Genomic DNA, 14740 nt, shown 5'->3' on the forward strand with positions numbered 1-14740 from the left:
ATATATATATATTCATTCTACTTGTTCTGTTTCTTTGAAAAACCCTAATACAAACATAAAACAAATTGTTTTTTAGGGAATTCACATGTGGTACTGTAAATATAGCCAAATACACATGGTTTCTCTAGGTATATCCTAGAGAAAAATTCTACATCTGTTAAGTTCCTAGACAAATGTAATTTCTTTTTCTAAAAAAAAAGTTCTTATTTATTATTTTAGTTTATGTGTATGAGCGTATTGCCTGCTTGTGCAATGCCTGTGGCAGTCAGACGTAGTCACATCCTCTGAAACTGAAGTTACCAATGGTTGTTAGCTACCATGTGGGTGCTGGGAATCAAACCTAGGTGTCCTGTAAGAGCAGTCAGTGCTGTCAACCACTGAGACACCTCTCCAGCCAAACAAATGTAATTTGTTAATGTACAGTAAATATACATCCTTACATTTATAGAGAAGTATACCTGTCACCAGTCATCAAAGAAATTTCTTTTTGAAACAGGGAGACTATTACAGAGTTCCACAACTGGTCAAATGCACCGAATAAGTGCCTGGGAGATGCCCAGCCCAAAGTCACACATCTACAATAGAATTTCTACACCTGTCTCAGGGCACATAGCAGAAGAGGGCACAAACAGAATATTAATGCATCTCTCGACTCTCACCAGTGAAGTTTCCTCAAGCAACAGATAGTGACTAACACAGAGAGACACAATTGTCTAAAATATAGTGAATAACAGACTACACAGTACAGTCCCAGGACAGGACACCCATATCAAACCTCTGCCACCCAGAGCTCAGGACTGTTGCAGAATAGGGGGTGGAAAGACTTTAAGAACCAGAGGTGGTGAATGACTTTAATGAAGCAGAGTTTTCCAGGAGACTGGGAACTTGCTGATATGCACTTAGAGCAATAATGACAGCATACAGAAGACTCATGAAAATTCAAAGCAGGCAAAAATCCAGCATAGAAGTAAGGAAATGGGTATTAAGCCCAACTTTGGCTGAAGAACTATTGGTAAATGATCACTGCTGGGGGAAATTGAGTGGTCTTCTTTAAGGCGGTTGACCAGGCTCCAGTTGGTGGACTCAAACTTAGTGACATTTGGGGACACAATATTTACTCAATAGACCTTAACATATATGACAGAATGGATGAAACTGGTGGGGGGCTATGAGGAGGCTCAGATAGTGGAGGAGATCTAAATATTATCAAGGTGTATTTTATATAATGTACAAAAATTTAATAAAAAATTAAAAAAATTGTTTTTAAGGGTTTGCAATCATGTTTTTGTACTTGAAATTACATTTCCTACTTTAACGATGTTTCTTACTCATTCTCATTAGTCACTTGAATTTGCTATGTAATAATGTTCATTATGTACAAGAAAGTGTTATAAGCATGTAAAATCAAATTCAAGATTATTAATTCTAAATTTATGAAGCTTCACTAAGTTTCAGGACTGCCAAAACTACCCTTTGGTTACCCTAAACTTACAGACTGGTTGGATGATTTTTATTGTTTTTTTTGGGGGGGGGGCATTTGAGATTCCTCGGCTAGTCTGAAACACAAGAGATCCAGGTGCCTCTGTGTCTCAAGTTCTGGGATTAAAGGTGTGTGCCATCACACCCTGTCCCTTGTACTTGTTGCTATGAAAGCACTTTTAAAAAATTGCCTACTCGATTGTGGTAGAGCATATGTAGAGATCAGAGGACACTTTTGTTGAGTCGGTTCTCTCCTTCCACCTTGGGCCCCAGGAATTGAACTCAGGTCCAGGCTTCTGTAGCAAGCGCCTTTACCACCTGAGCTGTCTTACTAGCTCATAACGTACAATTTCTAAAGAACAGAGAAAGTAGGAATGTCAATAAGTTAAATATTCAATCCTTCACATATTCTTTAGCTCCTTACATGAAAGGTACTAAATAAGTGAAATGTTCTTATATTTAAAAATGAAAAAAAGGAAACCTGATACTTTTTATGTGGCCAGTTCTGGAAGGGCCCAATAACTGTGGAATTGTGGTTGTAGGGCAGGCAGTAAGTACACTTCCAATAGTCCTTCGAAGTAGAGATTATTTAAAACACAAGTGAGGATGAAAATGAAGTATATAGCCAATGCAATTTACACTAAAATCCAAATGTTTTAAATGGTAGGGTGTGCTCCAAATGTTTGCTTAGCATTCTTGGCAATAACTGTCTCAGCTTTGTACAACAACTAGTCTTTCAAATTCATCTAGTTCAGGTAAATCTCTTTCAGCTACAATTGACGGGCAATAACAGTTTTGGTAGTAAAATAAGGCTGCAGAAGGACAGTGAGAACTCCAATCAGAAGTAAGCATAGAAATATGAAATTCTAGCAATGACAAACAGTTTTAGAACAGCATTAAACTTTCCAATGTTTGGGCATTGGACGTTTATTTCATTTATAAACACAAGAGCCGAGGTTGATTATTGTGAAAAATGACATGGCAGGAGCCAATGTAATGAACAAGGGACCCTGTGCAGTAAGATGACTTCTCTTTTGCATCACTAAACTTTTCAAGCAGAAGTCTTCAACTTTTCACATATTTTAAATAAATCTAAATTATAGAATAGTTATGACTATAATTAAATGTATTTATATAAATTATTTAAAAGAACAGATACATAAATCATTTAAATTACTGAAATCTATTAAGCTCATGGAAATATATAACTATTTATTTGTAAGTATATCAAAGAATGAATGCATGTTGTTCATACGGTTAGATGAATTTTAGCCTACAACTGTAAAGTTGTAGATCAAGGGATATCAACTCATTTTTGACAGTGATATTTTTTGAAAGAAAGAGGTTTCACCCAAATTAACCTACAACTTTTTGACTTTTAGAATGTTCTATTCATTCAGTAGCAAGAAAGAGTAATGAGATGGAAAAGTATATTAGAGTAAAATATATATTCATTCGTGTGAACAAGGCAATGAGCTCAGAGTGGTAGTAAAGAAAACTCAATTAATTTTTATGAGTTTTTTAAAATTTCAATTTTACCTGATTAGTTTCAGAGCAATGTGTAAATGTTATTATCACATAATGTGTAGTCACAGATGGAGTCTTTTAAAGCATAAAAATCTGCATATATATTTAATATAACTTTACTAATATTCACTTATCAAAATCCTTTGTTACTATCAGCAATCTAAATAAAGTCCAACTAGAGGAATATAGAAACACTTATGTTTCAAACAATTAATTCTAAAAATACATCCCTTCTTTGCCTCTGTTTCAGCTGACTTGTATGAAACTATGTATCAAATTACTGATGCATTTTTCATTTACTACATCTAAGACCTAAAATAGAATGTAAGTTTGATCATTTTCACTTATTTTTTTTTCTAAAAAAGAATCATTATCTTCTGGTATCACAGAACAGAAGCTTAAAAATGAAGAATAAATATATTACATGTGTTAACCTTGTATGTACAAAAGAAGTCCTTTAATTTCTGTAACTCTAGGAAACTAAACTTTATTATTTTTTAACCAATGTTGAAGGGGAAAATGCTGTTCTCTATATACAGTTTTGAATGCATTCTCTGTGTATCAGAGTTCTCAATTATTACTTTAATCTTTTTTAGATATTTAACATAATGGTTTTGACTTTTCCTCAGAAGAGATTGTGACAGATAAATTATAAAAATAGGTAGATTTTAATGGATATTTTCAGTAAATTATGTCTTTCTATAATGTCTTTCAAAGTTAAGATAGATGAATAATCAATCTGATATTGATACATCAGATGCAATAAGCAGGGCCCATTCTCTGGGGCAGCATAAGCAAAGGCATCACATATGTTAGGATAGTGACTTCCCATCTGCTGGATCTTTTGAGGTGGTGTTGAATGTCTGTCTTCTGTTTTACTCTGTGTGTGATCTTGGGTAGTCCTGGAATTACCAGCTGGTCTCAAACTTTCACTTGAAAACATGACACTTAAACTTTTACATGCAAATAGATCAGTCAGTGTTTCCAAATGCATCTTGTTTGGATTGGAGTCAGGACTGAGATGATGCCTTTCTTTCTCTCTTCTTTCTTCTTTCTTTCTTTCTTTCTTTCTTTCTTTCTTTCTTTCTTTCTTTCTTTCTTTCTTTCTTTCTTTCTTTCTTTTGGGGGTCCTTTATTGAGACAGGGTCTCCGTGTAGACCCAGGTGGCCTGGAATTCACTACATAGGCAAGATTGGCCCTGAACTCACAGAGTCAGTCTCCCAAGTGCTGGTATTGAAGGCATGTGCCATCACATCCAGCTTAGACGGTGTATTTTTGATGCACGCTTACATTGTGATGCTGGTCCTCTCTGCAGATACTGAATTTTATTTTATTTTATTTTATTTTGATCAGTAAAAAACAGAATATGAAAATAAAACCAGCATTATCTGAACTATGGAAAAATAATGAATATTCCAGTCAGATACTTTTAGGATAACACATGTGTAGTGAAGTAGTGAATGCAATTAAAGAATAACTACTAAAATCATTTTGTTTATGAGTCTTTTCTCTCATCATTTTCTGGTTGTTGTGTGTCATTCTCAAAACATTTAATGTTTATATGAATAGGTTTCTTATTGCTCATGTGCTACTTTTCAGAAAATCTAGCTAACCTCTGGGAGAACTCATCTTTACCTGTTTCTATAAGTTGACTTATACAATATATGATCATTCCATTTGTGGTGCTATGATGTGAAACCCATGTTACTGCTTCAGCACCATCTTATAGTCTGTAATCCTGCAGCTGCTGCATGGATCGATGTGGTTCCTCTCATAGTCATTATGTACATCAGCAAGGATGTGAGCTGGACAGTGAATGAAATAGTTTTTGATTTTCACCATCAAATTAAATATATAAATTTTATTACTAAAGTAGATCTTATAGTAGCATTAATTTCATAGGAAAATAATGTAGAATTTATAGGTCTCTTTACACAGCTGCCTTTATCCAAAGAAGTTTTATTCCAAGATTCCCAAATATTGCAAAATATATATATATTTTCCCATTTATACAGAATTCCAATATTTCATATAATCTACACAATTCTTCTTATATAAATGAAATCATTCCTAGAGGTCCCATGACAGTTATTATAAGAAACATTCTGTAGAAATAGTTTTTATAATTCAACATTTATGGAAAATGAAAAATACATTTTATGTACACATTCAGGACAGATTCAGTTTTTTGTACCATAGCAAAATATATTTTTCTGTGACATTAATTGAGGTCTGTAAAGATTAAAACTAAACACAATAGTTCAAAATGTCCTGCACAAAGAACTTATAGATAGATAACATCGATTTAAAAGCAAAGCATCCAGTTGTGGAGTAAAATATTTTGAAGGTATTATGTATTTTCAAATCCAAAAAACAAACACCTTATGTAAATCACTTTACATCTCAGGACAGTGTAAATGTTACATAAATATCATGAAGATTTTTAAGCTAAAGGCAGAATGGAAGAAATTTTAAATTAAGTCCAAAATTGAGGGAGTAAGTACTCAAAAATTCTGATTAACTGAGATTTAATTTTATAAGGAATATAGTCTCTGCACATCCGATTTTTATAAAAATAAAATCCTCTCAAATAATAGCCCTCTTCTTTATACATAATTTCAAATCTCAGAGTCAAATTGTCAAATTTGCAAATAATGATAATTTCCTAAACTACTGTTATAACCCTCACATGCTGGCTCTGTTACACTTTCTGATATATTTCTCCCAAGTGAAAGGAAGACACTGAAGTACACTAAGAAAAAAGTTTGTCCTAAATTTTTTTATGAATTAAGCAAATATATATTGAGAATTTGTACTTCTAACTCTAGGAAAAACCTGACAGACCGAGCCCTGCTTACAATGAGCTCACCAGTTAAAATACAATTAGCTAAGCACTGAACATATATTCTTAGTAGCCTTTAACCCACCCTGTAAGACACAGATTTCCTCTGTAAAGTAAATAATATCATTTTCAAAATTCTATTTTGTGTGTGTCTGTGTATATGGAGTGTTTGTGTGAGGGTGGGAACACACGTCTTGATGCCCCTGTGGAGGCCAGAAAACAACTTTATGGAGTTGATTTTCTCCTTCCACATGGTTTTCAGGAATTGAACTCAGGTCGTCAAGCTTGCAAAGCAAGTGCTTTTATTCACCAATATATCTCACCATCTCCCAGGCCTTAAAAATCTGTCCTCATACAAATCTGTCTTTGGATTTTTAAAAATTATTTATTTGATATCCACATAACTAGAAGAAGCATTTCATTACAACAGCATTGACATATTAAATAACAGTTTCCAGAGTTAAGCTGCATCTTTTTCCAAATTTGCTGTAAATTTTTAGGTTTTCAGTTAAATTAATAGTTATACAACATTGTACTCAGTACAAACCCTATAAGACATAAAATTGAATGAGGTTTTAACCTTTAAAAACGGTCTCCATTTCATTATTAAAATAGTTTCATACAGAAAAATTAATTTTTAATGCAATTAATGCTTAGATGTTTGCACATCACTGATTATTACTAGTCACAGTCGGATACTTTCTGAGATCCTTGGCACCTGAGCATGGATATAAAGTCATCAGGTAGATTTCAATGGTAATGTTTTTCACATCTACTAATTAATAAGGAGTAAATTTTTATGCTTTGAAGAATTATTTTTTATTTTTAATTTAATAAACACATGATTAGAAGAAACATTTCATTACAGCTTTAACATGTTCAGTAACATATTCCAGAACAAGAATACATCGCTTTCAAAAGTAGCTATAAATTTTTAGGTTCACAGTTGAATTAATGCAATATTCAACTCAGTAAAAACCTTGTAAGACATAAAATTGAATGAGTTTTTAATGTTTAAAGAAGATCTCCATTTCATTTTAAAATATGCTGTTTCCTACATATTTTTTACAGGGGCGGAGCCGCAGTACCTGCCCACAGAGAACCACCCCCACTACATTTTTAATGCTATGATGCTTAGATGTTTGCACACATGTCTTTAATCTCTATGTATCTGATTATTACTAGTCACAGTCAGTTAAACTCAGATCCTTAGTACTGGAGTATGGATATAAATTCATCAGGTAGATTTCACTGGTAATGATCATCACCTCTACTATTTAACATGAAGTAAATTTTTATGCTTCTTCCTCAAATATCTTTTTGTTGATTTTTTTGTGTATATCATACAGAACATACCACACCATCTTATTCATCTATATACCCATTTCCCAAATGGCACCCTCCCATAGCCTCTGTGTGTACTTTGAGATGTTTGTATTGAAAAGGTGTTTACTTTGCTTTCTCTATTCACTTGCTGGTACAATTTTCTCTCCCTTTTAGTTTTCTCCAACATATATTCTTTTTTTAATTATTTTTTTCATTTAATAACCACATGATGAGAAGAATCATTTCATTACAGCTTTAACATATTCAGTAACAATTTCCAGAGCAAGGGTACATCTCTTTCAAAAGTGGTTGTAAATTTTTAGGTTCATAATTGAATTAATACAGTTATACAATATTGAACTCAGTATAAACCCTGTAAGACATAAAATTGAATGAGTTTTTAACCTTTAAAGAGATCTCCATTTCATTTTAAAATATGCTGTTTTCTACATTTGTAATACTGCTAATGCTTAGATGTTTGCATATGTGTATAATCTCTATGTATCTGATTATTAGTAGTCACAGTTGGTTACACATGGATTCTTGGCACCTGAGTATGGATATAAAGTCATCAGGTAGATTTAAATGGTAATGTTTATCCCTTCTACTAATTAACATGAAGTAAATTTTATGCTTCCTCTTATAATATGTCTTTTTAAAAATGTGCTGATTTTTGTGTGTGTACATCATACAAAACACTCCAAACAATCTTGTTCATCTATATACCCACTTCCCAAATGGCACCCTCCCATAGCCTCCCCCCACCACTGGAGCCCATATACTCTGTCATCGCTGTTAATGTTTACTGTGTTGTCGGCACACCCAGCCATTCCCTAGTGCTTGTCCATCTGCTGAATCTAGTCAGCCTATCTAGAGAGCCTTGTTTTAGGAAGATCAGCTTCCTCATCTAGCAGCAATCAGTTGTCAATATTCCTTTAGATAAGATTGGGGTCTGCTGTTCATTTTCCCAGTTTTATGCTGGGTTACTGTCTGGGCCACCCTGGCCAACAACACAAAGGAAGGTAGGAAGGTATCTCCTGTCTGGCATTGTTTCTTTTTATGTAGCCTTTAGCTATACATATGGACTCTTAAAAATATTACACTGACCCCATTAATCTTTGGTTATACTTTCCTTTTGGGTGTTTAAGATCCTACAATTGGCCAAGATAAACCTATTTTTACTCTTAAGGTCATCTGAGGGTCTGTTGCTCAAACTATTTGGAAAAAAGCCTTCTTGCTGCTTTTTCCAAATAGTTTGCTTCTGTGACACTACAAGAATTCTGCTCCTCTTCACTGTTGTCCTCTGTGCCTCTGCTTGGAAGATCATGCTCACTGAGGCTTTGCCATCTTTGCTTCCAATAATTGCTGGGTCTTTAAAGCTGGATGTGGTGGCACAGACTTTAATCACAACATGGAGAAGCAGAGGCAGGATTTCTGTGAGACTGAGGCATCTGGTCTACATAGTGAGTTCCAGGCCCTAGGGTACAGGCCCTGTCTCAAAATGAAACAAAACGAAACAAAACAAAACAAGGCAAAATAAAGCAAACAAACAAAATGTTAGGTCTTCATCAAGCACATCTCATCAACACTTCCACCTATGTTTCTTTGAGCTTTGGTGTAAGTTCCAGATCTCTGCAACAACATTCTTTCTGAGTGCCACTCAAAAACACTGTCGTCAAAAAGAAAAATTTACAAAACATCTTAAGGATTTCTCTTTTAAAATGTATACCAAGATATTTAAAAAGGAATATATAAGTTAGCAAAGGGTATTTCTTCTTTATTACCAATTCTTACCATGACAAATATTTAATTTCACAAGAGCATTACTGTAAAAAACATAATGCTTAGACCTCAAAAATTTGATTTTTGGCTTTTTACAAAATTAAAATTTATAGAATATATGAAATCTGAAACATAGAAAAAGCCTAAATAATAAAAAGATTAAGCTAGTCAGCTATTTACTGAAATATATCACGAACCATAAAATTTAAAATCTAAGTATGGGCCTTCAAATCAGATGCTATGATATAGGATCTTTTTTTACATTTTAAACTCAGAAAATATGTAAAAATCCAGTGAATCTGAATTTTCCAAATGTTCTTGAAAAGAATTTGAGACTCCTCCTCCAGTAATAAAAGCATAGTCCACTCACCACACATGAACTCTCCTGCTGAGGTTGCAGTGCTGTACGGCCTTGGGCGGGGGCAATAACCTCCCCTCATAAGCACCTCCTCTTCAAATGGAAAGAACCAACAGCGACAAAAGAGTCAACTTTCCCTGTTTCATTGATTCTTGGTGTTTTCACAGTTTCTTAAATGCCATATTTCAATTTTGCAACAATAGTAAATACCAGTGTTTCTTCTGAATTTGTTTTTCAAATAGCAAATAACTTCCGACCCTATTGCAGGAATAATTTACAGTTCTGAACCATGCTTTAGAAAAACATGTCTAGCAGTTTGTATAGGGTTTATCCCATTTTATCTTTTGTAAGAGCTTCACTTAGTGCAGAAGGAACTTTAAATTCTTCTCCTTGAATTTGAAGACTGCTGTGAAAGCTGTAGTTTCAAGAACATTGAGAACTTGGCACTCTAGCTGCTGGTCCAACATCAGTATGATATTAAAATAATCTTCAGCATAGTAGAGCCACCACATAGACCCCTTGCGAAGCTGCCAGTAGCACTCTCTGGCCAGGTACAGTTTCTCAAAAACCTATTTCCATTTCATGAATGCCTAGATATAGCAATGAAGAAATGTCAGGTACACAGGGCCAAATTTATCCTGACAGCAAATTATCTTGCTATCAACTTCTTGCAGTAGATTGCGTTTATTAAATCCTTTGAACCTACAGTGGTACACTGCTATAAGAAACACATTAGAGTTAAGTCTAGGTATCAAACTTTCTATTTTACTGAATATATAGTTACATCTATACATTATTGTAACATCATACAGAGTAGCTTCATCACCTTGAAAGTCATGCGTGTCCTTTCTTTACACCTCTGACTCTGTTATTCCTGACAAGCACTCATCCTTTTAGTATGTTTTTGTTTTGTCTTTTCCAACAAAATATATGGCTTTTGGATTGGCTTCTTCTACTTAAAAATATACCTTGAAGTTTGGTCTGGGTCTTTTATTGGTCAGTAACTATTTCCCTAAACACTGAATAATTTTTTCTCTTTTTGATATATACTTGTTTAATTATTACTGACATTGAAGGACCTCCTGATTGCTTCCAAATTTTGATGCTAAATATTGTTAACTTGAATGTGTTAGTGAAACCCACTGTGAGGATGCCTCTAGATTAATTAAGTAAAAGGAGAAGAATTGTTCATAAAAGGGCATGGTTATACAAGGGACTAGGGGCCAGTGGGAATAAAGGGGTAATAATTAATTCTGCCAGCCCAGCATCCTTTACTAACTGTCCATGATGAAGAGAATAGAGTGCGTTCTCCATTATGCACTCAGGCTCAAAAGCATGATAATAAGCAACTGCTTACTGGGGCCTTTCGAATTGTGAGCAGAGAAAGCCTTAACTTTTTGAACATGTAATTTTCTTTTTAAATCTAGATTACTTTGCTTGGCATAATAATTTCCAGTTCCATCCATTTCTTATAAATGAGCTCATTTCATTTTTCTTTACAGCAGAATACCATTATACTGTATGTATGTGCTGCATATTCTTTATCCATTCATTTGTTGATAACATCTAGACTTTTTCCCTTTAACAGTTGTGAATAGTGCAACAATGGCCACAGCTGTGTAAATATCTCAGCTTTATAGTGACAGAATCCTCTGTGTATATACCAAAGAGTGGTGTGTTTGTGTGTGTGTGTGTGTGTGTGTGTGTGTGTGTGTGTGTCTGTGTCTGTGTCTATACAAGCATGTACCTATAGGGCAAGGTCACAGAATAAATAGTGGCATTCAATTCTCTCTTTCCAGCATGTAGGTCATAGGGTTGGAACTCAGGTCTCCAGCTTGTTAATACTTATGCCAACTTGCCAGGCCTGAACATTACATTTTGCTAAGAATTACACATAATAGCATTACACAAGCACCATCATGTTGTTCATTTTAGAAAAATTTTATAATCAAATTAATAGCAAACACTATATATTATGAATCAATAGTTGTTAATGACCAGAAATATAGTCATTTAAAGGATTTCCAAACAAATAGATACTTAAACAAGTCAACATACTTCACTAATGAAATCCTAACAAGGATAACATTTTTAGAATTTTCATGGAATTAATATTCTCGATAAAATATGAAATATTTGTTCTAAACCAGTTCTTTGCAAGTTTTAGTCTTAGACCAATAGTTTAAGAGAAGCTTGTTTCTTTAATTGTATTTCTGTTTTGTGTCAGATCATTAAATGTTGACTGACCTTAGATATCTAGCCTCATACATTTTCCCCAGATGAATCGCACATAAAATTTATTGTAAAATATTTGTCCTATACAAACCTTTTGTGACTTTGCTAGATTCTTGAAGTTGTTAGTATCTTTAGTTGTTCTTTATTTTTGTTTAACAATCCAGTTACTTTATTTTAAGGAAACTATGTTACTCCACCTTTTAAAATCATTTTGTATAAAAACATTCCAAAAATGCATATCCTTATATTTAGAATATTTTGCATTACTTTTTTTTTTCCTTTTTGCTGATAATTTTTGCCTTGTTCTTATTTTTAATTAACATCAGAAAAGTTTACAATTTTTAAAAATTATCCAAATTCTTTTCATAAAATACTCTATCATTTATTAGAAAATATTTTATAATTTCTATACTTTGTATACTGCATTATACAAGTTAATGAGAAATTTAAATCTTACAAATGTTAATTGAAGACTCAACATTGAAATTGCTGAAATTGTTGCCATATATCAATAATTTATTCAAAGACAATCAATATACAAACATGCATTACCCTTTTATACAATTTATGGTCTCGAGTACTTTAATTTATATTTAACATTTGCATTCTTGGTTTAACTCAACTTATTTTATTTCTATCATATATATTTAAAACACTAACAATTTATATATGCTTCATTCATTAAAGTTATTATTAGATTATATAAAAATGTAGATATATATGACTAGCATAGTTGCAATCTCATGTTTTCCAAAGCAAAATGTAACTAATGAGCTAAAGCAGGCACTAACTTCATTATATGTGTGTCTGTGTATATGTGTGTGTGCATGTGTGTATATAAATGCATGTGTGTATGTGTGTGTGTATGTGTAGGGCAAAATTTTTTGCATCTTTTCTCAATTGTGTCAAAATATACCACAAACCACTAAGTGTATATTTATTAAGGCTTTTAAAGTGTGTGGCATGAGGCAGTACACTTTGATACATTTTAAAAATCTCTTTAGCATTGTCTATTAATTAAAATGTTTTTCAAATTATAATAATTTTCAGAATCACTTAAGGAGCTTGTTAAAGACATGGTTTCTTTGGTTCCACTTCATAAAGAAAGCAATTTAGACTAAGTACAATAATGCTGCACTAAAGCTAATACAGTGATAAATACACCACATACTGAGAAATAATCTTGTCTCTACAATTGCTGGCTGACACAAATATATCTATGCAATGCTAAGACACAAACATAAGCCTGTGTCAGGTAACTGGCTCCAAACGAAGCTATATTTTGATCCACAAATTCTATGTAAACAAGATGCACAGAATTTTTAATGTGTATTTTTTTGTTTTGTGCATTGCATACAATAGATCTTAATCAAATTTAGAACCTCTCTGGATCTCTAGAAAAAGGACTGTATAAAGCACAATGACTACTGACTCTGCTCCAGCCTCTTTAACACTAGACCAGGCACTTTCCATGTTACTACCTAGTGCTTGGTAGAAATTATGAGAGAGAAGAGGTAGGCAATGCAACTGCTTCAGCAAACTTTAAATAAACGTACTGAGATCACCTATCAGATTGTTACTATCTGGCAGCACTGTTTTTTAAGACATAAATATGATGCCAGGAAATAAATAAATTAGAATTAGTCTTCTCCAGGTAGGTGAACTGTGAAAACTTCCACTAAGTCCTTGCATTTGGTAGAGCAGAGTCTAAGGCATTTATTAGCTCTTAGAATATGAAAAAATTGAAAAATATGAATTATTTGCTGTGAATATATTTATTATCTAATTCATTTTATTTTTATGCTTTAATTATATTTTTATTTTAAGTGTATGAGTGTTTTGCCTGCATGCGTGTAAGTTCATCACGTGCATACAGTGCTTTATGGAGGCCAGAAGATACTGTGGGAAGTGGGGCACACCTGGTGAAAGTAGAGGATGTGGGTATACTTCTGAGGTTACACCTGGCCCCCTGGCCCTTGCCTTACTATCTGCTTCCTGTCTGTGATAAAGTGAAGGGCTTCAGCTTGCTCTACAGGACGCTCCTGCCACCAGGGTTTCTGACTCATGATGGACTCAGGATGGATGAACCTAAGGAATGTGGATTAAAACCCCTGAAACCTTCGGTACAAACACCTGAATGACTAGGACTCAGTATGTACAGCACAATGCATAGGGTTCCATTTGGAGTGTGGTGGAGGCATGGATAGGGAAGGGGTCTGAATGTGAGTGGGAAATACTGTATGAAATTTTAAAAGTTCAATGGAAAAAAATGAAAACAAAACAAAACCCTGAAACCATCAGCCATAATTTTTGCCTTATTTATTTTGTTTTTGTCAGGTATAGTTCACAGTGATAATAAAAACAATTAATAGTTATCATATTATAACTACCTTATGTTACATAAGAATTTGCTATAGGGGGCTAGAGAGATAGCTCAGTGGTTAAGAGCACTAGCTCTTCTTGCAGAGAACCTGGGCTTGATTCACAGCACCCACGTCTCTAACTGCTACCAACCATGGATAACGCCAGTTCCAAGGGATCTTCTGCCCTCCTCTGGCTTCCACAGATATTGCATGTGTGGGTGACAGAATATACATGCAGGCAAATCACTCATGCACATAAAATAGAGAGAAATTTATCCGAGGTTTCCAACATGCCTGTGCTTCTATTCTGTCTTCTATTTTTAGTGTCTTCCATTTTGTTAAAAGTTTGTGTAGCAAATTATTAGTTATTTAAAATAAATGTTCTATAAGAGCTAAGTATTGTTATTTTTAATATGATTATTGATATTAGAAAAATAGCTGACTTCCCTACCTTGTTTATCAGCATAAGTCCCTCTCTTTTCTTTTTCTGCGTTTGAAATTGTTTTTCTCCACTTCCTATATTTTAATTTCTATTTGTTTGAAGAAACTTTTTATTCCATTATACTCCATTTTTCAGTGATTTTTAAATTAATGTACATAGATATTTTTAACAAAGTATAAAATTGTTTGGGATTTAATTTATCATTCAAAATTCTGTCATTCTTCTAGATATTTTTACCTCCTTATCAATTTTTTGTAATTTGTAGGTAGTTTATTAACTCAAATTACATCCAAAATATTATATAGCCAATGAGTAATGAATTATTTTTATTTTTAAAATAAACACATTAATTTTCTCACTAGTTCCTGAACTTCACTTCTCTCAGT

This window comes from Nannospalax galili, unplaced genomic scaffold (genome assembly GCF_000622305.1).
Source record: "Nannospalax galili isolate Female #2095 unplaced genomic scaffold, S.galili_v1.0 scaffold96, whole genome shotgun sequence".
Taxonomy (NCBI): domain Eukaryota; kingdom Metazoa; phylum Chordata; class Mammalia; order Rodentia; family Spalacidae; genus Nannospalax; species Nannospalax galili.